This window comes from Monodon monoceros, unplaced genomic scaffold (genome assembly GCF_005190385.1).
Source record: "Monodon monoceros isolate NGI ecotype Baffin Bay Population unplaced genomic scaffold, NGI_Narwhal_1 Super_Scaffold_11, whole genome shotgun sequence".
NCBI lineage: Eukaryota > Metazoa > Chordata > Mammalia > Artiodactyla > Monodontidae > Monodon > Monodon monoceros.
The window spans coordinates 81806526-81828822 of record NW_021703767.1 but is presented as its reverse complement, the minus strand read 5'-3'; the positions used below and the strand labels follow the sequence as shown (position 1 = coordinate 81828822).

Here is a 22297-nt window from a genome sequence, read left to right as displayed (position 1 = left end):
AAAGGACACCCAGCTAGGGCAAAAATGACTCCGTCACGTGTTAATCATTTTCACCAGCTGAAATGTCAGAGATCAACAATGTACTACTGAGCATATTTAAAGATCACGCCCATGTGCTGCAACAAAATTTGAGTTGAATGCAGCCAAAAATCGAACTGAGAATTCATTCACTGCTATCTCCCCATGTTTCAGCCTCTCAGCTTTCCAGTGGGCTTTGCTTATCACTTTAGGTTTGCAAATAGTTTTTCATTAAATGCCATCTGTCAACTTCTGAACTGAAAATCATGTACGAAAAATGTCCCTTCTCAACAGGGTAGCACCTTTTATGACACTCCTGGCATTCTCTGGCATCCAATTTCATTTCATGTTGAAAGTGCAATTAGGCTGTAGTTCACCTTTATGTTTTCTCAGATCTTTCTCCGGATTTCCCACCATATCATTTTACCGAAGAGACCATTTCATCTGCTAATAAGAATCCTTTTCAGATTTTTCTGACAAACTGGCACCATTTAGAAAAAAGCTACATATATATAAATTTGAGAGATGCTCTAGCTTATTTAGTCTAATATTCTCTCAAATATAGGAATGCCTCAACAACATTCCTAGCACAAGATTACCCACCTCTCTTGAATGCTCTCAATGATGGGGAGCTCAGTACTCTGCATGGTAGACATTTTTGCTTGCTAAAAATTTGCACTATTCCTTAGGACTTTCCACTCCCTGATTCTACTTTTGTTCTCAAAAGTAATTACTCCATGATTCTACTTTTGCTATACACTGTCTTCCTTTAATTAGAACAGTCTTTCATCAAATATTTAAATATGCTAACAAGTCTGTCCCAGCCTGCTCTTCTTAGGCTCTTCCTCAGGTACCACCATTTCTCATAAGAGAAGCAATCTCTAGTTTCTCACTACGTGGGTTGTTCTGGACACTCTTCATGTTTGTCAATGGCAATGATTCTCTGTATTCTGCACCTGTCGTCAATCAGGTGACATTCATGTTCCCTTAACTCATGTTTGTTCTTTTTTCTGATCCATAAAAACTCTTTTTCCTTTTAAATTTCAAGTGATGTACTCTTTTCTTTAAAGGATAATTAACTTTTTATTGAGATAGAACTCACATACTACACAACTCACCCTTTGAAAGTGTACGACACAACGATTTTTAGTATATTCACAAAATTGTACATCATCATCACTCTCAAATTCCAGAACATTTTAAGACCACAAAAAGAAACCCTGTATCCATTAAGTAGCCACTTACCATTCCCCTTTCTCCTTATCCCCAGCAAACACAGATCTGCTCTAATAAAGACACTAATCTGTCTCTATGGGCTTACATATTCTGGACATTTCATATAAATGGACCCACACAATATGTGGCCTTTTGTGTCTGGTTTCCTTCAGTTAGCATAATGTTTTGTTTCTAAGATCCATCCATGTTGTAGCATATATCAATACTTCGTTCCTTTTTATGGCTGAATATCCACATTTTGTTTATCCATTCATCAGCTGGTAGATATTTGGGTTATTTCTACTGTTTTGGCTACTATGAATAATGCTGCTATGAACATTTCGTGTACATGTTTTTATGTAAACTGTGTGTTTAATTCTCTGGGGTATACACCTAGAAGTAGAATTGCTTGGTCGTATGGTAATTCTATGTTTAACTTTTTGAGAAACTGCCAAACTGTTCGGCACCATTTAGCATACAATACACACAGCAATGTCTGAGGTTTCCAATTTCTCCAAATCCTTAGCAATACTTGTCCATTTTAAAAATTATTAGGCTAGTTGGGTTTTTTTTCAATATTTTCAATTTTTATTTTTTTATTATTTATTTTTGGCTGCATTGGGACTTCATTGCTGTGCGCTGGTTTTCTCTAGTTGTAGTGAGCGGGGTCTACTCTTTGATGTGGTGCACGGGCTTCTCATTGTGGTGGCTTCTCTTGTCGTGGAGCATGGGTTCTAGGCACGTGGGCTTCAGTAGTTGTGGCATGTAGGCTCAGTAGTTGTGGCTCGCGGGCTCTAAAGTGCAGGCTCAGTAGCTGTGGCGCACAGGCTTAGTTGCTTTGTGGCAAGTGGGATCTTCCTGGACGAAGGATCGAACCCGTGTCCCCTGCATTGGCAGGCAGATTCTTAACCACTGCACCACCAGAGAAGTCCCCTCCACTCTTTCTTTCACCCATTCAACAAACATTTTAGAACTGTCCTCTCCCAGAGTCTTGGGATACTCAATCTTTACCAGTATAGGTGGTTATTCAGATAGGTGGTATATTAATGTCTTTGGTTAGAGAAACTAACAAGAAAGAAAGAAAGGGAGAAAGGAAGAGTGAGAGAGGAGAGGGGAGAGGGGCAAAGCAAAGCAAAGCAAATAAGCCATCTAGTGGTCACAGTGGGAGATAGCATGTGTCTTTTTTTCTACTAGACTGACTAACACAAGGTTTACTGGAGGTAGGACCTTGAAGAGGAAATTGAGGCTAAGAGGGGAAGTGATTTGTTTAAGATCACATGGCTAGTTAATAGCAGAGCTAGGCGTAGAACCCAAACAAACTGACTCTAAGACCTGTGTAAACTGTGATTGTCTGACTCTTAAAAATGTGGTTTGGGAGTTCCCTGGCAGTCTAGCGGTTAAGATTCGGCACTTACACTGCTGTGGCCTGGGTTCAATCTTGGGGAACTGAGATCCCACAAGCCGCATGGCATGGCCAAAAATAAAGAAAAAAGAAATATATATATATATGGTTCAAATGATTTAAAATTTGATTAAAACATTTTATACTGATTTTTATCAAGTTATGGTATGTTGGTAGCAAAGGGGGAAAAGAACATTGGTTGAATGAAGGCACTAGATGGACCTATGATAACATTAACATGGAATTATTTTTTCATTAAAAGGTCTGTCTCCCTCACCATATAGAAAGCTCCTCAAAGACAGGGGGTTATTTTATTCATCTTTGTATCCCTAATGCCTGGCCTGGTGTCTCCTGAACGAATGAGTAAATGAATAAAATTAGGAGGCTTAGACTTTAGAACTGTCATTGTCTAATTTTGTGACTTCAGTAAATTATTTAATTCCAATGGACCACAGATTCATTAAAAGTATCATTGAGGGCTTCCCTGGTGGCGCAGTGGTTGAGAGTCCGCCTGCCGATGCAGGGGACACAGGTTCGTGCCCCGGTCCGGGGAGATCCCACATGCCGCGGAGCGGCTAGGCCCGTGAGCCATGGCCGCTGGGCCTGTGCGTCCGGAGCCTGTGCTCCGCAACGGGAGAGGCCACAACAGTGAGAGGCCCGCGTACCGCAAAAAAAAAAAAAAAAAAAAAAAAAAAAAAAAGTATCATTTACCTTTTTTAATGATAGAGTTGAAAGAAACCTTAAATTTCATCTATTCCAACTATATTATTCTATGGGTCTATGGGATTACCTGGTCATTTGGAACACAGACTCATAACCAACATTTCAATAATAATACCTATGTTAACTTTGTCATAGTCCTAAAACAGAGTTTGAATATTTAAGAGAAATCGTGTCCAAAAGAGAAGTCTAAATAAAGTTGTGCCATGTTATTGGCAGTGTATTCACCGTATTTATGTTTACCCTCAGGAACTGCTTGAATCCGTTACTTATGCCTGTCCAGCCAGTTAAAACTGAAGGTAGAGCTCACAGGAATTGATACTTAACCCCTCATTTCTGGGTAAATATAAGAAGTTTGCCAGGGGAGAAGGGGCTACGGTGTTTGAAATGAACCCAGCAGTGGCAAGACCAGAACATTCACACGATCATCAGAATCCTGTGGCAACTGCTGGGTTCCACTGCTCTTGTCTCTTTTGGACTGGGATTTCCCTAGTCCTTTTCACTTGAGAGTGAAGGTTTTGCAAGTGAATCTGCTTTTACCTTATTAACACCTTGAGGCATATTTTGGAAATGGAGGAAGGTAGTGAGTATTTTTAGACTCTACTTCTGGTCCTAGCCCTGCCATTAATTGTGACTTTTGGTCAGTTGTTTCTCTGGATCCAATTTTCCTTACTTGTAACATCAAGAGGTTGACTAAATAATTACCTCTAAAGTTCTTTTCAGTTCTAACATTCTGTGAATTTTTTTTGTTCTAAAGATAAATCCTCAGCTCAGCTGGTCCCATCTGTTTTTTCCTGGGTTGACTCTCTTCCTCCCATAATAACTTACTATGCATCTCCATATTTTTGAGGGCAGGGCTTGGGTTTTACTCATCTTTCCCTCAGTACCTAGCACAATAACCAAGCAGGTGATTTCAAGGAGCGTCAAAACGGATTCTTATACAAAATTCCATCTTTGTCTGGAGGAGCTCACAGTTCAGAAGTACCAAGCATCATTAATTAATCACTTAATTAAAAGCTGAGGATAAGAGGAAAATCGGTTCCAAGCTCCTTTACCATCTGCATGTTCCAACAGGAAACCAGAGAGCGTTTGTAATAAACACTCATTGAATGCTTTCACTATGCCAGCGCTTTCCATATATTATCTCAAGTAATACACACACCAACCTTATATTCTAGGTACTAATATTGTCTGTTTCACGCTTGAGGAAACGGACACCGAGAGGTTAAGTAACTTGCCTAGGTAATACCGTTACAAGTGAGAGGCAGCATCACTTGAGCAACATTGAGAAAACCTTGTGATTCTCCGAGCGGCCTGACAAGTCCAGAGAACAGTGATGAGTTCAAAGTACAGAAGGAGCAGAAGGAAGTGATCGTCTAAGGGAAGACTGCAGAAGTTGGCAAAGAAGTTTGAAAAACAAAAAAAATGCTCTTCTCCAGGCTGGGCTACATAGCCGGAGTTTAGGAAAGCAAGCATAAAAAACCGCGTAAACAAGGATGGGAGAGCGCCTGGAACCCAGGGGAACCGAGGAACAGGCAGGAAGTGGCGTCAACTAGCGGCGTCAGGCGCTTAGCGGGACTGCGGCGCCGGGAGGAGTTCGGGCCGGACGCGACACCCGGAAGTTACGCCCTGGAGGCGGTACCTGGTTGTGGAGGGCGTCGCGATGGGCGGGGCGGGGCGTCCGTGGTCATCCTGGAACCACGGATCCCAGGCAGGTAACCTGCGGGCCGAACCTGGACCGGGGCAAGGGTGAAAGTTGGGGTTGGGGGCTCAGATTGTTAGAAGCTCCAAGCTCGGGCGGGGAAACGTGGATCTCGCATGAGGTGGGGTCTGAAGGAAAGGCTTCCTGGCGTGGGACTCCCTGGAGAGACAGGGATACGAGGAACTTTGGGAACGGGGTCGTGAGGGCCGAGGTCGTTGAGGAAATACAGGCTGAGTCTTCTAGGAATCGGTCATGGCTGGGGGTCACAGGCTCATGAGTGTTGACGCTCGGGGGTGAAGAGATGGAACCTGGGCACTGAGATGAGCTGACCTAGAGTTCATTTCCCTCCTACTCCGTCCCCCGTCCTGTTCTGCTAGTAGGGGACAGCGACATCGTCTTTTCATCTCTTAATCCAGGGCAGTGCTTTGCCACTATTAGGCATCTTTAGATGCTGTCAAATGAATGAATTAATGAACGCACGAACCCAATTCTGGATCAGCTGGGGGAACTTCTGAACTTCAGTGCTCCTACTTGTGAATGTAGAAGTGATGCCAGCTTAGTTTGCTAATAGTGGTTTTGAGGATGTCAGTGCAGTAGAGATTTGGGATATTGTTGTTATTGTTTTGTAGTTATTGAAATTTAGAAATGTGTCTTAATATTTTTCTCTGGGGTGGGTAGAGAGGAAAGGCGATCAATTTGGCTTTTTTCAGGTTCCTTTACTTTTCTGGGAATAACTTCCAGGTGAATGATACCAGACAGGAGTTGGCCATCAAATGATAAGCTGCAGTTGTAGCACTGAGCTTCTAATTAGTGTTCTAAGTGCTTTCTTTTCAGTAATATGAACTTGCTTTGTTTTTCATAATGTTTTCTTCCTTAAATTGAGGTATTTTTACATTTGAGCTATAAGTGAGAAGTATTTCATAACAAAGATGAAAATAGTAATCTATAAAAATCCAGTCAGAGGTTTCACCTGGTGGGTACACAAAAGGTTAACTCCTTCCAAACAGTTGTAGGAGGCTTCCAAAAGAATGAATCCCTGAAGGTTAAATTGTTTCCTTTGTAAAGTATTTGTTTAGGTGTCTTGAATGGAATAAAGAGTAGGCATAGACCTAAAGAACAAGTATTGTAACCAGATTCTTTTTGGTTTTCAAATGGGAAAAAAGTGCATGTGACACATCAGGCTTGTAGTAAGATCTGGGCATGAATCACTATCTAGATGCAGTGATTGATCTAGATCTAGGGAGGTGATTATGTGTATGGGTTTCATGCTATCAAATGAGGTAGTAGCTCCTAAGTGGTTCTAGAATGTTATTATTAGATTGGATATAACGGAGTAGGAAAACCTGAATTTAAGGCTTTTTGTTTGTTTGCTTTACAAAGAAGAAACTAGTAAGCATTTTTAGATTTAACAATCTAAGCTGTTCTTAAAAATAGGTTGGAAAAAACTAAAAGTAGGCATGTGAATACCTTATTGAAGACATCTAATTTTTTAAAGTTTGCCTGCCTTTAAACCTTGTTTCCCAATTTCTGGAAACTGTTGGTATCCAAATCATCCCCACCTTTGTGTGCTCTTACTATGGTGCCACTTTTAGGATACATAAAAAATTGGTACCTCTAGATTTGTATTAATATTGATGTCATAAAGTCTAATTTTGCTACCTCAATGTGCTGTTCGATGTCATGTCCACTGTTTTTGCACATCTAAATGCCTATATTCATAATAATTATTATAACTGATATTCATCATAAATTGGTATCCAAGTGGTAACTTGGGTATGTGCATTGACATTCTTGAGGTTTTCAGTTTTGCAGAACTCTGAGATCTGTGGACGCTAACATGGACTTCATTTAAAGAAACCCACGGACCATTAATGGACAAAAACATGAATCAGATTGTATTTTGGCATTCAAATCCTAGCACTTTGGGAAAGGTAAGTTTTTAACTGTTTTATGTTAGGGAGAAATAGCCCTGGATTGGTCTAGAAAATTGTGGGATTGTGATTGAAAATATAGGCTGAACCTCTTTAAATTATGTTTTAATCTGGACCTTCCAAAGAGGTTTGAGCTTTGTTCAGTATATATGAGGCTATTGTTACTATTTCTCTGTAAAATTGATCAGAAATTAAAGAGATTGACAAGATATGTTATTCCTGGAAGATTATTGCTCTGTTTTCTTTGGGGGGTGGGGGGGAGATCTCCTTTCAACATTTTAGAGCCTGGTGGAGTATATCAACCCTGTAGGTATGGGACCTCAAGCAGTCGTTAGGTCATCTCACATCCAGGTTTGGCTCTGTAATAGTATTTGTCCCAAATCTAGCCAATTTTATTTTATGCCTTAGGTTAAAGCAAGAAAAGAGGCCCCTCAATGTCTTTTTTTTTTTTAAATCCTACCTTATTTATGCTATTTTCTTTTTTTATTTTTTTCTTCTTTGTTCTTTTAAAAAATATCTTAGATGATTCATTTTCCAGGCCTTTTATCTTTCTGTCCCAGGGGTAAAAGTTCTCTCTTTCTTCTATTTTATCTTTCCTAGTTGAGGAGTTTTTAATTTTCAAAACTTTTAACTTCTAACTTGGCAATAATATTAGGCACCTTTTAATCACTAATTATTAAACTTATAGTTTTTCCTGGTCTCCTCTATAGATAAACCGGCTTCTTGTTTAGAATTTGTTCACTTCTAAAAATAGACTGTGCTTCTAGGAATTCATCTTTCAGATATATTTGCACTTGCACACAAAAATTTGTATTTAAAGATATTCATCACCATATTATTTAAAAAAAAAAAAAAAAACTAGAAATAACCTAAACATCCCTCAACAGACATCTGGTTAAATAAATGCCTTCATATAATGTAGTATTTGCTGCTGTTAGAATGAAGTAGATCTGTAGGTGGAGATATGGAAAAATCTCTAAGATACATTGTTAACTGAGAAAAACAATGCAGAATGGTATGTATAGTATGTTTTCATTTGTGTTTTTAAAAGCATATATTTCTGTATATACTTGTAAAATTTCTTCAAATCTATATATATAAGGAACTACTGACATAGGTACCCCCAGGGAATGAAACTAGAAATCTAGAGTAGGAAGAAGACTCATATTTTTTCTGTATTCTCCTTCTGATGGATTGATTTTTTTTTTTACTATGGACATGTTTTTATTTTTATAATACTGAGAAACAAACAGCAAGGCTTTAGGCTAATTATGGGAGCCCACTATTATTCCTTATGACTTTTGTCCTTATGATTATTTGCACTGTTCAGAGGGAGTGGGGTTGCACAAGTGAGTTAAGTTTATTTCAGAGCTGCATGAAAGGTTTGGTGATATTTTAATAGGTTTTTAACCTTGACATTAGATTATTATTCATAGTAAGAATTTGTGAATAAATTAGGTGCTTAGTGTTGTCGAATTCAGTGCTCATACACAATTCATACTGTGTGGCTGACCTTCCCAGGTGATATGGATGTTGTTACCTTTGTTTGCAAGCTATGTTTGTGTTGCATTGGCATGGTTCTTCTGAACCTCTCCTTATTACCGAATGGGATGGACTTTATTTGATTTGAATTACTCTTCAGTGATTCTACTCTTTAAACACATCTTATCGTTACTATTTCACTTTGTTCTTGATGTCTGGAACTGGCCTAAGACATTTCAAAGAATGGCTTGTTCTCTCTGTTATGGGGGAAATTTGGAATAACAGTAGTAGGTCAGTAAAATGAGTTATACAAGAAATTTAAAGATATAATAATCTACATTTTGTTAGTGGAGAGATTTTATTTGAAACTTGCTTGAGAATAGGCTATGTAAGATACATACCTATATGATACTACTATCATGTAAAATACATGATGTGTATCTTGTTAAAAGCAAAATGAAGGTCACTAATCTAGGGGCTGAGTCATGATTAATGGAATAGAACAGGTTATGGTATGCCAGGTGTTTTATACCACACTTTGGCAGACTGTTTTGCATATAATCATTTCTATTAAATGATGTTTTGCTTCTTGAGATCTGTGGGACTAATCACTACTGGCCACCAGGAGGAAACCAGTGGGCAGGATGCCTAGAGTGGGACTTCTTATCCTTGCTAAGAGAATGGATAGCAATGAATTGAATCCAAGGGTAGACTGTGTTTTCCTAAGTCAAGATGAATATGGTAAAGGTGACTTATAGATGAATGTAAGTTATATGTAGAGAACATAGAATTGGGAAGATACCTGTGTGTTTGTGTATGTACAAAGATGTATAATACAGTATATATTAAAATGTGTATATATATTATTTCACATATTTTTAATACATATATATATTTTTTTCACATACATTTTATGTGAAAACTACAAATTCTGCAGAGGAAGATATCCAGCTAATGCAAGAGAAAAAAAAATCAGAAGTTTAAGGCCTCAGAGCTAGGCCTGTTATGGGGTAATTCATAATAGTTAGAATAGCTTGAAAAATTTTGGAAGTTTTAAGATCATTCACAGGGTCCAAGTGATGTGAAGGTAGACAAAAGCCTGAGAATGAGAAAGTTAAAATCTAGTAACATGCAAGATATGGTTAAGGGTATTTTTTAAGATTCTGTTTTGTGGCATTGTTTTGGGTGGGGGGAAAAGAAGGAAGAACTGAAAAGGTTATTGCTGTTCATTTGGAATTGAGCTAGGTCCCTAAGCTTTTCTTAGCATTCCAGTTGTGTATGACCAAGATGGATTAACTAGACCCATTACCTACAAAACAATCAGTTTTTGTATATTAATTATTAGAGAAACCTTGAAGAACAAGAGAATTGTTTTTAATCAATTTTGTAATTATATAAAAGGACAACTGCGATGTTCTAGGTTGAGGGCACTGGGACTACTTTGTTCAGAAAATAGAAGACTTTGGAAGAGTTGGAGAAACTCCATAGGAAGTATACTTGTTCTCTGGTATTTGAGGCCAAAATTAGTTCTAAATGAGAGAAGGTATAGATAGAACTAGTCAACAGTGGAGCAGATTGTGTCAAGAGGCAGTGAACTCCAAGTCATTAGGGTCACTTAAGCAGAGTTTGAGCATTGGGAATGTTGTAGAGGGTATTTCTCATTGTATGGGAGATTGTACCAGATTATTATTAAGGTATCTTTTAAATCTGAAAAAAAATTATAATGCAATAAAGTGGTTTATTATAGTATGTGTATACATTCTGTTATCCCTGTATTTAAATACTGAGAGCTAACTTATCTACCGGTCATTCACCCACCAGCTTCAGGTTACTCATAACCAGGAAATAAAACTACCTGAGCTCCCAAATTATAAGACACAAAATCTATATGCCTTTCTCAGGTCCTTACTCGGTTTATTTACGTTTAGACACAGTTCTAACATGCTTAATTAACTGGTATCTAACTCCACAGTGTACTAGAAGCAACAAATCTGAGTGGGCTAAGTGCTCCTATTAGAGGCAGGCACATTGACAAGTATGGACAAGAAGGAAGTCAGAAAGCGGACCAACTAATTTTAAAATTGTAGCACCTGGAGCTCTTTTGATTAGATGAGAACACCTCTGTGGTCATGGATATTCAAAATGATAACCCTGACTGAACTTAAATAATTTATGTTCAGTATTTTCTATTTAAGAATACCTAAATTTTAGAAAGATTTCTTCCGTGTGTTTAATAACAAAAGACATTATTTTGGCATTTGGAGAGGGTACATGCATTGTACAGTGGAAAGAGCAAGGACTCTAGAACAGTAAACACAGATTTGAATCTGGGCTCCAATATCTACTAGCTGTTCTATTAATTAAGTTTATTATTCATCCTAAGCCTCAATCTCTTTATCTATAAAATAGGAATTTACTGAAGAGTATGTAAAAGATTTGCCTATATTAGGTGTTAATTAAATAATAGCTATTATTATTTCATTATTACCATAAAGCCTACTCTACCTTGAATTTTTTTTCTCTTCAAATAGAGCAAAAACAAACTTATCTAATAAGTTTATTGTATATATTAATGCAAATAATGGTGATGACATGCTTAAAAAACCTTTTTAAAAAATTGTATAAGTAATCCATGTCCACTTTACAAAAAATAGGATATAGAAAAAAATATATGTGTATATCCCCCAAAAGGAGTAAAGTCACCTATAATCCTCTACCACTATTAATATTTAAGTGGCATGCTTTATTTTTAAACTGCTTTGATATTCCTATAGGATGTCACTCCTGAGTAGTGACATCTGAAACTGGTTCTACATTACTACTGTTGGGAAACTTAAATTAATCACTACACTTTCTAATCAGAATATGCAGTGAACGATTGTGACATAGCACAATGCTGATTTAAAGAAAGCCCTAGTTCTGGAAAATTTTGTGTAATGAAACCAGTTTCATAGAATAGTGGGTGTAGTTTGGTGCTGTGGAGCTGGAGGGCCTGAGTTTGAATCCTGACTCCACTCTTTACTAGCGAGGTAAACTACCTGAAATTGTTTAACTTCTCTGTACCTTGGTTTCTTCATGTGTAAATTGGGGATAATAGTAATATCTAATTCATGGGATTGTTTTGAGGATGAATGAATTAATCTACCTAAAGTGCTTAGAGTAGTGCCTGGCACAAAATATAGACTCAGTAAATATAAATTGCTATTATTATTATTTATTTTTAAAAGCTTAATTTTTTCTTGGAAAAAAAGCAGGTTTATGGGAGCAGGTAAAGTAAAAGAAACAAGTTAGAATGAGCATAAATAGTCAGTGAGATTTACTGTATATTTTTCATTTGAGCTTGCAAAGTGGTCTGAATTTTTCCATTCTAAGGCTCTGTTAATTTTTCTCCCTGTTTAAATAGTTTCAAACCATGATATTCCTAATTTAGCTTCTTTCTCTACCCCACAAAATCAACTTCATTTTATGCTGTCTCATCCAACAAATAATTTGGCCATGCTTTCAAAAATCAAAAGCCCTTTAAGACAATAAAATATCATGAATAGCAGTGAAAGAGATTCCGGAAATTATCATTAGATCATTTTATCTGACTACAGCCCATGGTGGTTCTGTAAGAACTTTAAATTCAGTTGCAATTTGAAGTGAAGAATGTTAATCAAAGTGATAAACCAATGAACATATTTAGCCATTCTGTACACTATGTCTTTTTAAAATCTTTCTTTCCTTTTCTTATTTTTGTTTTCTTTTATTCTTTCAGCATCGTATCTAGTGATCTGATTAATTACTGATCAAAGAGTTAGCTTTTCAAAACCCTTAAAAACTTTTATTAGACTTGCTAGTAGAATTTTTTTGTGTTTTGTTTTAAAGCATCCAGTACAACTTTTTGAAGACCCTCTGGCCTACCATGATTATGCATTCAAGATTTGAGTTTGAATAACTTCATCAAGACTTAGATCCTCTTCAAAAGCCTCAAGTCTCACCTGTATTAAGCTCTCCTTTGAACCCTCTCACAAAAATAAAAGCTTAAAGGGACTAAAATCCATTAATACATTCCATTTTATATCCTTTTCTCTGATTTCAATTTCCTTGGCCTTTAGGGTCTTTCATATTGCTTATGTCCCTTTAGACTACAGCCAAGAAATCAGTGCTTTCCAAAAGAGTGTATGTCCTGTGGCCATAAGTTTTCATTGGTAGAGAAGGGTAAACTTGGCATGATAAGTTTAGAATCAGGCCTTTTGTTGTATCTTATAAAAACTTCAGTCAACACTAAGAAAATGAGGATGAAGTGGTAAAAATATTTAAGGTCAGATTATGCTCTCAGAGGCTACATGGTTTAGGGAAAAGAACCCTCAACCTAAAAGTTAATGGTTCTTATTCTCTCAGCTCTTGGGCCTAGGAAGGTAGGTGATTTAAGTAGAATGAAAGCATGTACCTGTCCAGGCTGGATACATGGTAACAAGGCTATGTTAATTTTTGTTTTCTTTGAGTACATAGAATACTCCAGTGGGCTAATTCTAAGAGGGAGGAAGACTATAAATTTCCCTAAAATTATAAGCTAGCATTGATAATGCTATAGAGCAGTTATGTGTTATAAGATACACCTGGTTTGCAAAATTTGTTTACTAAGCTGCGACCAGCATTTTTTTTTTTAATGGAAGTACATAGAACAGAAAATTTTACAATTCATCCCAAATGGTAAGAGTAAATATTGTTTTAGTCATATATATATACACACACACATAGGTATACATATATATAAATGTATGTGTCTGTATTTGTGTACTTGGTCATTAAATAAAACGCATTTTTCCCTTTGAGTTGCAGTCGCTGATCTAGGAGTATCATTTCAGTATTAATCCCTTTCCATGCATTTGGATTCTAAGGAGACTCAATGTTTCTTTTCACTTCATACAGCTACTTGTGACAAAGGAATGAACGGTTAATATCAGTTTGACTTTGGTCTAATTAATGAACTATTCTTTAGTTCATAGCACAGAGAAAACCTATAGGCCCTAAGGGTATTTTATTTAATATTCTAATACCATCTACTCTCACACCCAGACCGTTATAGCATTTAAGGTTGGTTTAACCTCATACTAGTAGAAAGATGGTATTAAATGTTTTCCCTTTAAATGTTTTTTATTTTACTTTTATATTTCTGGACTAATAAAAACAAAAAACTCCTGCTTAGTTTAGCATTGTTTGAGGACTCAGTAGAGATAGGTTCCAGAGAATATAGTTAGCATAACTGGGAGTTTGATGGTCGCTAGAAGAGAAAATGCCAATTTATCTTTCTCTGAGTACCTAAATTATCTTTAATGAATTAAGGTTAAATAAGCCACTGGCATTAACTTATTCAACTGTTTCCCTAAAAACAGATATCCACTGTTTTGGTGATAGCATTAGTTAGGAATAGGTGACTTTTACAGTATCCATGAACAATAGGTAATGGCTTCTTCTTCCAAGGGTTGCACATTACAATTCATTGGGGAAGAACTAATTCTTTAGTGCTTGACTAAGTTGTAACCAGCATTTTTTTTTTAAACGAAAGTACATAGAACAGAAAATTTCACAATGCATCCCACGTGGTAAACGTAAATATTGTTTTAGTTCTCTGTCATCTCCTAACAGTCCCAGCCACCCTGGTCTTCTAGCTGATCCTCAGAAAGAAAGCTTTCTTCTGCTTCAGAAACTTTGCTTCTCTGCCTGGAATGCTCTTGTGTTAGATATCTATGTGGCAGATATCTATGTGGTTTAATCCCTCATCTTCAGATCCTTCAGGTCATGATATATCACCTTCTCAGTAAGGCTCTCTCTGACATCTTATTTAAAACTGTAACCTCACCCCACCCCCGCCATGGCATCCCTATTCCCCTTCTCTGCTTTACTTTTCTCCATGGTACTTATCTCTGACTGACATCCTATTCACCAGTGTTTTTCCCAGCACCTAGCACAGTGCCTGACACATGTAAGTGCTTAGAACATATTTATTAGGTGAATGAATTTAACTTGTATTCACAGAGGTGCACATTTGGGACAATGAGTCCTATAAACCGAATTATGGGGACCTAATATTTTTAAGTGACTTTAAAAGATGAGTTAATTAAATTTATTTATAGCTTGCTTTGTTCTAAATATTTGAAGTAGCTTCTGAAAACGCGTATAGTGCAAAGGGGTGAAGACATATAAAGAGAAGAAAACAAAGTGAATGTAATAGTAGCATTAAACTGGGTAAAGTTAATATATAGAAGGGCCTCCATAGTGACTAAAGGCAGATTGTAAGTTTGACTAGTTAAAGAGTTAGCTTGCTCAGAAATGATAATTGGACTCGAATCATGAACTTTGTCCTGTGGCACAGGTCACAGACATTTGAGTCTTATGTAGGGACCCAGAAAACCTATTTGGTTTAACTATAAGAACTTGTGAGATTACTCTTATAGAAAAAACTTGCTTTCTGTATTAGGAAATTTCCTACTGGTATAAAATGTACACAGTCTATCCATAATAAAGCTTCTGCTGTGTCTGAGAGATGACAGTCATAGCTGTCAGCCTCTGCTTCTGTTGTGTTTAGGACATTTCCAAGGTTGATTCAAAGTTAGTAATCTGATATTTTTGAAAGTTTGCTGTCAAAGATACCAACGAGGACATCAGTTACTCTAATTTCTCCTACTCATGAGGTAGTATGAGATTCCAGTGGTTGTGGCTTCCTTTTAAGATAGATAATTGGAGGCTTAGAGTTAGGTTTTTCTTTTTGTGATATATGCATATATCAAATTATTGTGATCAAATTATTGTGTTGTATAACTTAAACTAATGTAAGGTTATATGTCAATTATATCTCCATAAAACTAGGGAAAAAACGAAGTTTTTATACAGTCAACCACTGAATTGGGGTGGAGGATTGGGAGTTAAGTAGGTGAATTAGACTTCAAGAAATCTTTCACCAATATATTGGGTTGGCCAAAAAGTTCGTTTGGGTTTTTCCGTAAGATGAGCTTTTTGGCCAACCCAATAGTAACCAAAATTAGAGCTACCTTGTGTACGTGTGAAGTTAAATGGGACAATATGCAGTAAGACATGTCTTTTTTTTTTTTTAAGATTTTTTTTTTTTTTGATGTGGACCATTTTTTTAGTCTTTATTGCACTTGTTACAATATTGCTTCTGTTTCATGTTCTTGTTTTTTGGCTGCGAGGCATGTGGGATCTTAGCTCCCAGACCAAGGATCTAACTGGCACCCCCTGCATTGGAAGGCGAAGTCTTAACCACCTTGACCGCCAGGGAAGTCCCAAGACATGTGTTTGTGTTCGTGAGAAGTATACCTCCTGAATTCTGTTTTGTCTTTTTTTGTCATTTAAAACAAATAAATGAAATGAATGAAAACAAAACAAAACTGAGAACTGTGGAGATAGTGCAGGCCAGAGATAAAGTGGGGGATGTGAGTGGGGGTGGACTGCAGACCTTCCAGTAAACTTCGCCGTGCTTCATTAAACAAAGCTGGCATTTTGAGGCAAAAGGAGAGAATATTTAGCTAAGTGGTGTTGCACTGGCAAAATGTGCTTTTATTTGACTTTTTCTTGCTTGTACCTTTCTCCTTTCTATCTTTGACCTGGAGATAAACAGTACTTTTGGAAGTCACATCTTCTGCCCTGCCCCATTTTTCAGGTTGAAGGATGGGAACTAAATGAACATTAGACTTTTAGGAAAATGAGGAAAACATGGATTTAAAAAAAATCATTTATGTTCCACATATTTCAAAGTCAGAATATGGGGAAACTAATAACACCACAGAACCATTAAGGTGGACAATTCGCATAAAGGGAAAGTAATTTTACCAAAAGCTTTATGTATAACATGTTGCTGGTTAATCGATCATATTGGGTTATGTTTAATCTATAAGTATACATTTTTCTAACCGTGTATAAGTATACATTATTCTAATTTAAAATGTACTGATTTTGCTTTGCACATTTTATTTATTTGATGGAACTTTATTTTTAAAGAAATCAAGCAACTCTTCATTTTGGCATTTGATGAGTAACAGTAGAAAACCTGAGAACAGACAGAACTATCAGTGTAAAAATAAAGCAAAGGTCATCATATCTTCTAGCATAAGTGTTATAGAAGCAGAGAGCTCTTGTTTTCATTAAAAGTGCTGAAGTGGCAGCAAGAAAATATCCCCCAACAACTTTGCTGACACAAATTTTGCTACAGTGAGGACGAAAAAAATTGTCCAGGCTTTTAACTTGATATTTCTCAAACTGTGTTACTCAGAATAGCTGATACAGCTAAAAGACACTTCGTAAACCAAAAGGGTTCTATAATGATATAAGTTTGGAAAATGTCATATTTTTTTGGAAATTTATAATGCAAATAAGCATTTTCCAAACCTATGTGTGGCCAGAACTCTTTTTGGCTCATAAAATCTTCATAACCCTTGGAATAGGGTTTCAGGAAATGCTGTTCTAGATTGAAAAATAAATTTAAAATATATCTTCATACATATACACATGTATGCTAATATATTCTATTGTAATATTTTATGTACTGTTTAGTAAATAAATCCTGATTGTCAATGAGATTTTTATCCAATATCATTAATGAATATAGAGGTTAGAATATTAAGATAATTCAGAAATGTGTACATATGTACTAAGTTGGATGTGTGGTCATTAAATAATTGTACAGCCTTGACCTAGATAATCACTTATCTTTTCCTGGACACATTCTCTTTACTCGGCCTCCAGTATATCACACCCTTCAGGCTTTCCTCCTACTTCTCTGACTATTCCTTCTAGTCTCCTTTGTTGGTTTCTTCTCATTTTCTTGACCCCTAAACACTGGAGTGCCCTAAAGCTCAATCCTAGGACCTTATCTCTTTTCTACCTAGACCCATTTCTCTTATCTACTCTCACAATTTTAATACTGTAATTACTAAAAAATTTTTAATCTCCAGCTTGGACCTCTCCTCTGAACTCCAGACTTGTATATACATCTGCCAACTTAACATTTCCATTTGTATGTCTAACATTCATCTCAAACTTAACATGTTCAAAATTGAACACCTAATCTTCCTTCCCATCAAACTTCTTTTTAGTTTTTTTATCTCGGTAACAGACAATTAGATCATTCCTGTTTCTCAGCCTTGGAGTTATCCTTGACTCCTCTGTTTCTCTCACACCTACCATCTGATCCTTTAGAAAGTCCTGTTGACTCTACCCTAAACATACAGGCAGAGTCCAGTCACCTCTACCACTACCTCCTAACTTATTATCTTTTTTCTTCTACCCTTGCCCCTTTCAACCTATTAACACAGCAGCCAAAGTGATCCTGTTAAACAGAAGTAACATCAAGTCACTCTGCTCAAAACTCCAGTAGCTTCCTATCTTACTAATAAAAACCCTTTACTTCTTTGACCTGATCTGCTACTACTCTTCACCAGGTAACCTGCTTCAGCCTTCTCTCTGTTTTAGGGTTGCTGGTACTGTTCCCTGTGCTTGGAATGATCTTGCAGAAACCATGTGGCACTTTCCCTCACCTCCTTCAGGATTTGACTCAGAGGTCACTTCCTCAGTGAGATCTTCACTAGCTTCACTACCTAACTCACAACTCTCCCTCCTGGCCACCACACACATCCTTCTTAATCCCTTTTCTTGCTTTCTTTTTCTCCTTCTCACTATATAACATTCCATGTATTTTCCTTATTTATCTTGTCTATTTCTTTCTTCCAGCTCTAGAATGTAAGCTGCATGAGAGCAGAGTGATTTGCTTTGTCTTTTTTGTTCTCTGCTGTAACCCTAGTGCCTAGAACAGGGCCTGGCTCATAGAACGTACTAAATAAATATTTGTTGAATGAATGAATGAATTAGTCATGTATAGAATTGCTTAAGTGGCTTAATTAGTTGAATATAATATTGTTTATTTGTCTTAATGTGGCTGAATATAAAATAATTAAAGGTTTTATTTATACAGAAATCAAAGTAGTTTTGACATAATGGGAAAAATCCCATTTAAGCTGAGACTTTCTCAAAATGTCAGTATATATTTATACTCATTTGATTACTATTTATCAAACACTTCATATTTTCAGGTATGCTGTCAATGTGCAATTAAGAAATAATGCTTTCCGGGCTTCCCTGGTGGCACAGTGGTTGGGAGTCCGCCTGCCGATGCAGGGGACACGGGTTCGTGCCCCGGTCCGGGAAGATCCCATATGCCGTGGAGCGGCTGGGCCCGTGAGCCATGGCCGCTGAGCCTGCGCGTCCGGAGTCTGTGCTCCGCAACGGGAGAGGCCACAGCAGTGAGAGGCCCGCGTACGGCAAAAAAAAAAAAAAAAAAAAAAAAAAAAAATCACTGAAGAAAGCGCGAGAAGAAAAGACTGACTTCCAAAGTTTTATGTGCTATATAATACAACTGCCCTTGTAACCATGTGGTATTAGTACAGACAGATCAAAATATAAGTAGCAAGTTTGAAAACCAAAATTAGATACATCAGTATTAAAAGGACTATTTTGAAAAACGAAAACCTAAACCATGAATCAGGAATTAGCATGGATCCAATTCAGAGGAGAAAGCACTAGTATATGTATTGCACATTCATATATAGAATGAAGACAAAAATGGAAACAAATACCAAGATAAAGATTTGTGAAATCAAGTTGTTTAGATATAGTTTAACAGGCATTGAATATCAAAGTGATAACATTTTCTTAGTACACATAATTTATGTCAAAAATTAAAAGTATTAATAAACAGAGCAAATAAAGCAAAGTGCTTTCTGGACATGATTTTAGATAAAAAACCATTTGTAGTGTATACAAAAATTTTAAATCTCTTAAATCTAAAAAAGTTCATATTAACTATAGGAGGAGAGTTTTGCTTCTGTTTAAGATGTAGAAAGCTGCAAGAGAACATTTCTCCCACTCTAATGTGAGAAAAAGCCTGATAATCCACAAAGTCATAACTTTTCTTGAGCCCATGAGAGAGTTGAGTTCACAAGGCAATCAGGTGAACTGAAATTCCAAAGACAAGCCCTTCTGAGAAGAGATGGGACACAGGAACCGTTTTGCCTTTGGCAGAGCATGGGAGGAAACAGCAACCACCATAAACGGGGATAAGAAGAGAACAGCTAAAATTTTAATTCTTGAAGTCTGAATATGGGGCTAGAATAACAGTTCAGAATAACTGGGAGCCCCAGACACAGGGGGGTCTGCACTCACTTCAAGCTCTTTTCTATGGGTCCCTTGTATTAATTTCCTCAGACTACCAAAACAATAAGTGCCACTAACTAGAATGAGTTAAAACACCAGCAATTCTATCACAGTTCTGGATGCTAGAAGTCCAAAATCGAGGAGTTGGAAGGGCCATGCTCTCTCTGAAGAATCTAGGGAAGAATCTGCTCCATCCCTTTCTCTCTCTCTTTTTTAAAAATCGGTATTGGATATTTTTATTATTTTTTAAGTTTTATTTTATATTGAAGTATAGTTTATTTCCATGCCTTTCTCTTAACTTCTGGTATTTGCTGACAATTCTTGGTGTTGCTTGCTTTGTGACAGCATAGCTCTAATCTCCGCCTCCATCTTCACATGGTTGTCTTCCTTATGTGTCTCTGTGTCTCTGTTGCCCCCCACACAACGTCTTAACCGTTTAAAGTGTACAGTAGTGTTACCTATATGCACACTGTGCAGCACATCTCCAGAACTTTTTCATCTTGCAAAACTGAAACCCTGTACCCATTGAACAACTCCTCTTTTCTTCTTCCCCCAACCCCTGGCAACTCCATTCTACTTTATGCTTCTAAGAGTTTTACTACTCTAGATACCTCATATAAGTGGAATCATCCTGTATTTATTTTTTGGTGAACTGGCTTATTTCACTAGTACAGATTTATGCATGTTGTAGCATATGACAGTATTTCCTTCTTTTTAAAAGGCTGAATAATATTCCATTGTATGTATATACCACATTTTCCATACCCATTTATCTATTGATGGACATTTAGCTTCCTTCCCCCTCTTGGCTAATGTGAATAATATTGCAATGAACATGGAAGTGCAAATATCCCTTCAAGATCCTGTTTTCTATTCTTCTGGCTATACACCCAGAAGTGGGATTGCTGGATCATGTGGTAGTTCTATATTTAATTTTATGAGGCACTTCCATACTGTTTTCCAGAGTGGTGGTACTATTTTACATCACTCCCACTAATAACGCACATGGGTTCCAGTTTCTCCACATACTAACAGCTGATATTTTCTCTTTGGGGGGTTTTGGGGTTTTGGCTTTTGGGATTTTTTTTTTTTTGGCAAGGGGGATAGTGTCCATCCTAACCAATGTGAGGTAATATTTCGTTCTGATTTGCATTTCACTGATAGTAAATTTGAGTATCTTTTCATATGCTTATTGGCCATTTGTATATCTTCTTTGGAGAAATGTCTATTCAAACCCTTTGCCCATTTTTTAATTGGATTATTTTGTTGTAGGAATTCTTTATATATTCTGGATATTAACCCCTTATCAGATATGTGGTTTGCAAATATTTTCTCCCATTCTGTAGGTTGCCTTTTCACTCTGTTGATTGTTTCCTTTGCTATGCAGAAGTTTTTAAGTTTGATGTAGTCTCATTTTGTCTGTTTGCTTCTGTTGCCTGTGCTTTTGGTGTCATATCCAGAAAATCATTGCCAAATCAAATGTCATGACGTTTTCTTTTGTTTTTTTCTATAAGTTTTGTAGTTTTAGGTCTTATGTTTAGGTATTTAATCCATTTTGAGTTAATATTTATATATGGTATAAGGTTAAGGGTCCAGCTGCATTCTTTTGCATGTGGATATCCAGTTTTCCCTATACTGTTGGTTGAAGAGGCTATCTTTAACCACTGTTTAGCCTTGGCTCCCTTGTTGAAGATAATTTGATCATAGTGAGTGTTTATTTCTCAGTTTTCTATTTTGTTCCATTGGTCTCTTTGTCTGTCGTTATGCCAGTACCATACTATTTTGAATAATGTAGCTTTGTAATGTGTTTTGAAGTCAGGAAGTGTGAGGCCTTGAGCTTTGATTTTCTTTTCCAAGATTATTTTGATTATTCAGGGTCCTTTGAGATTCCATATGAATTTTAGGATTTTTTTTCTATTTCTGCAAAAAAAATGCCATTGGAATTTTGATAGGTGTTATATTAATTTGTAGATTGTTGTGGGCAGTATGGACATCTTAACAATATTAAATCTTCCACTCCCTGAACACAGGATGTCTTTCCACTTACTTGTGTCTTCTTTAATTTCTTCCAGCAATGTTTTGAAGTTTTCAGTGTATAAGTCTTTTGCCTCATTAAGTTTGTTCCTAAGTATTTTATTCTTTTAGATGCTACTGTAAATCAGATTGTTTAATTTCCTTTTTAGATTGTTCATTGTTAGTGATTTTTATGTGTTGATTTTGTATTCTGCAACTTCACTGGGTTCATTTATTAGTTCTAGTCGGGGGTTTTTTGTGGAGTCTATAGTGTTTTCTACATATAAGATCATGTTTTCTGTGAACAGGGATAATTTTACTTCTTCCTTTCCAATTTAGATACATTTTATTTCTTTTTCTTACCTAACTGCTCTGATGAGGACTTCCAGCACTATGTTGAACAGAAATGGCAAGAGTGGGCATCCTTGCCTTGTTTCTGATCATAAAGGGAAAGCTTTCAGTTTTCACCACTGACTATGTGTTAGCTGTGGCCTTTTTTTTTTTTAATTGAAGTACAGTTGATTTACAATGTTGTGTTGGTTTCAGGTGTACAGCAAAGTGATTCAAATATATATATATATATATATATATATATATATATATATA

General features: G+C 36.6%; 1 protein-coding gene across 1 annotated transcript in view; it reads left to right on the top strand.

The window, feature by feature from the left end:
* The first annotated feature begins 4981 nt into the window (after positions 1 to 4981).
* Positions 4982 to 22297, top strand: part of MAP3K13 (mitogen-activated protein kinase kinase kinase 13) — a 164329-nt gene continuing 147013 nt past the window's right edge. The window contains exons 1-2 of the mRNA XM_029214129.1: positions 4982 to 5070; positions 6862 to 6988. The gene's annotated coding sequence lies outside the window, so the exon portion shown is untranslated. The remainder of the gene's footprint in view (positions 5071 to 6861; positions 6989 to 22297) is intronic.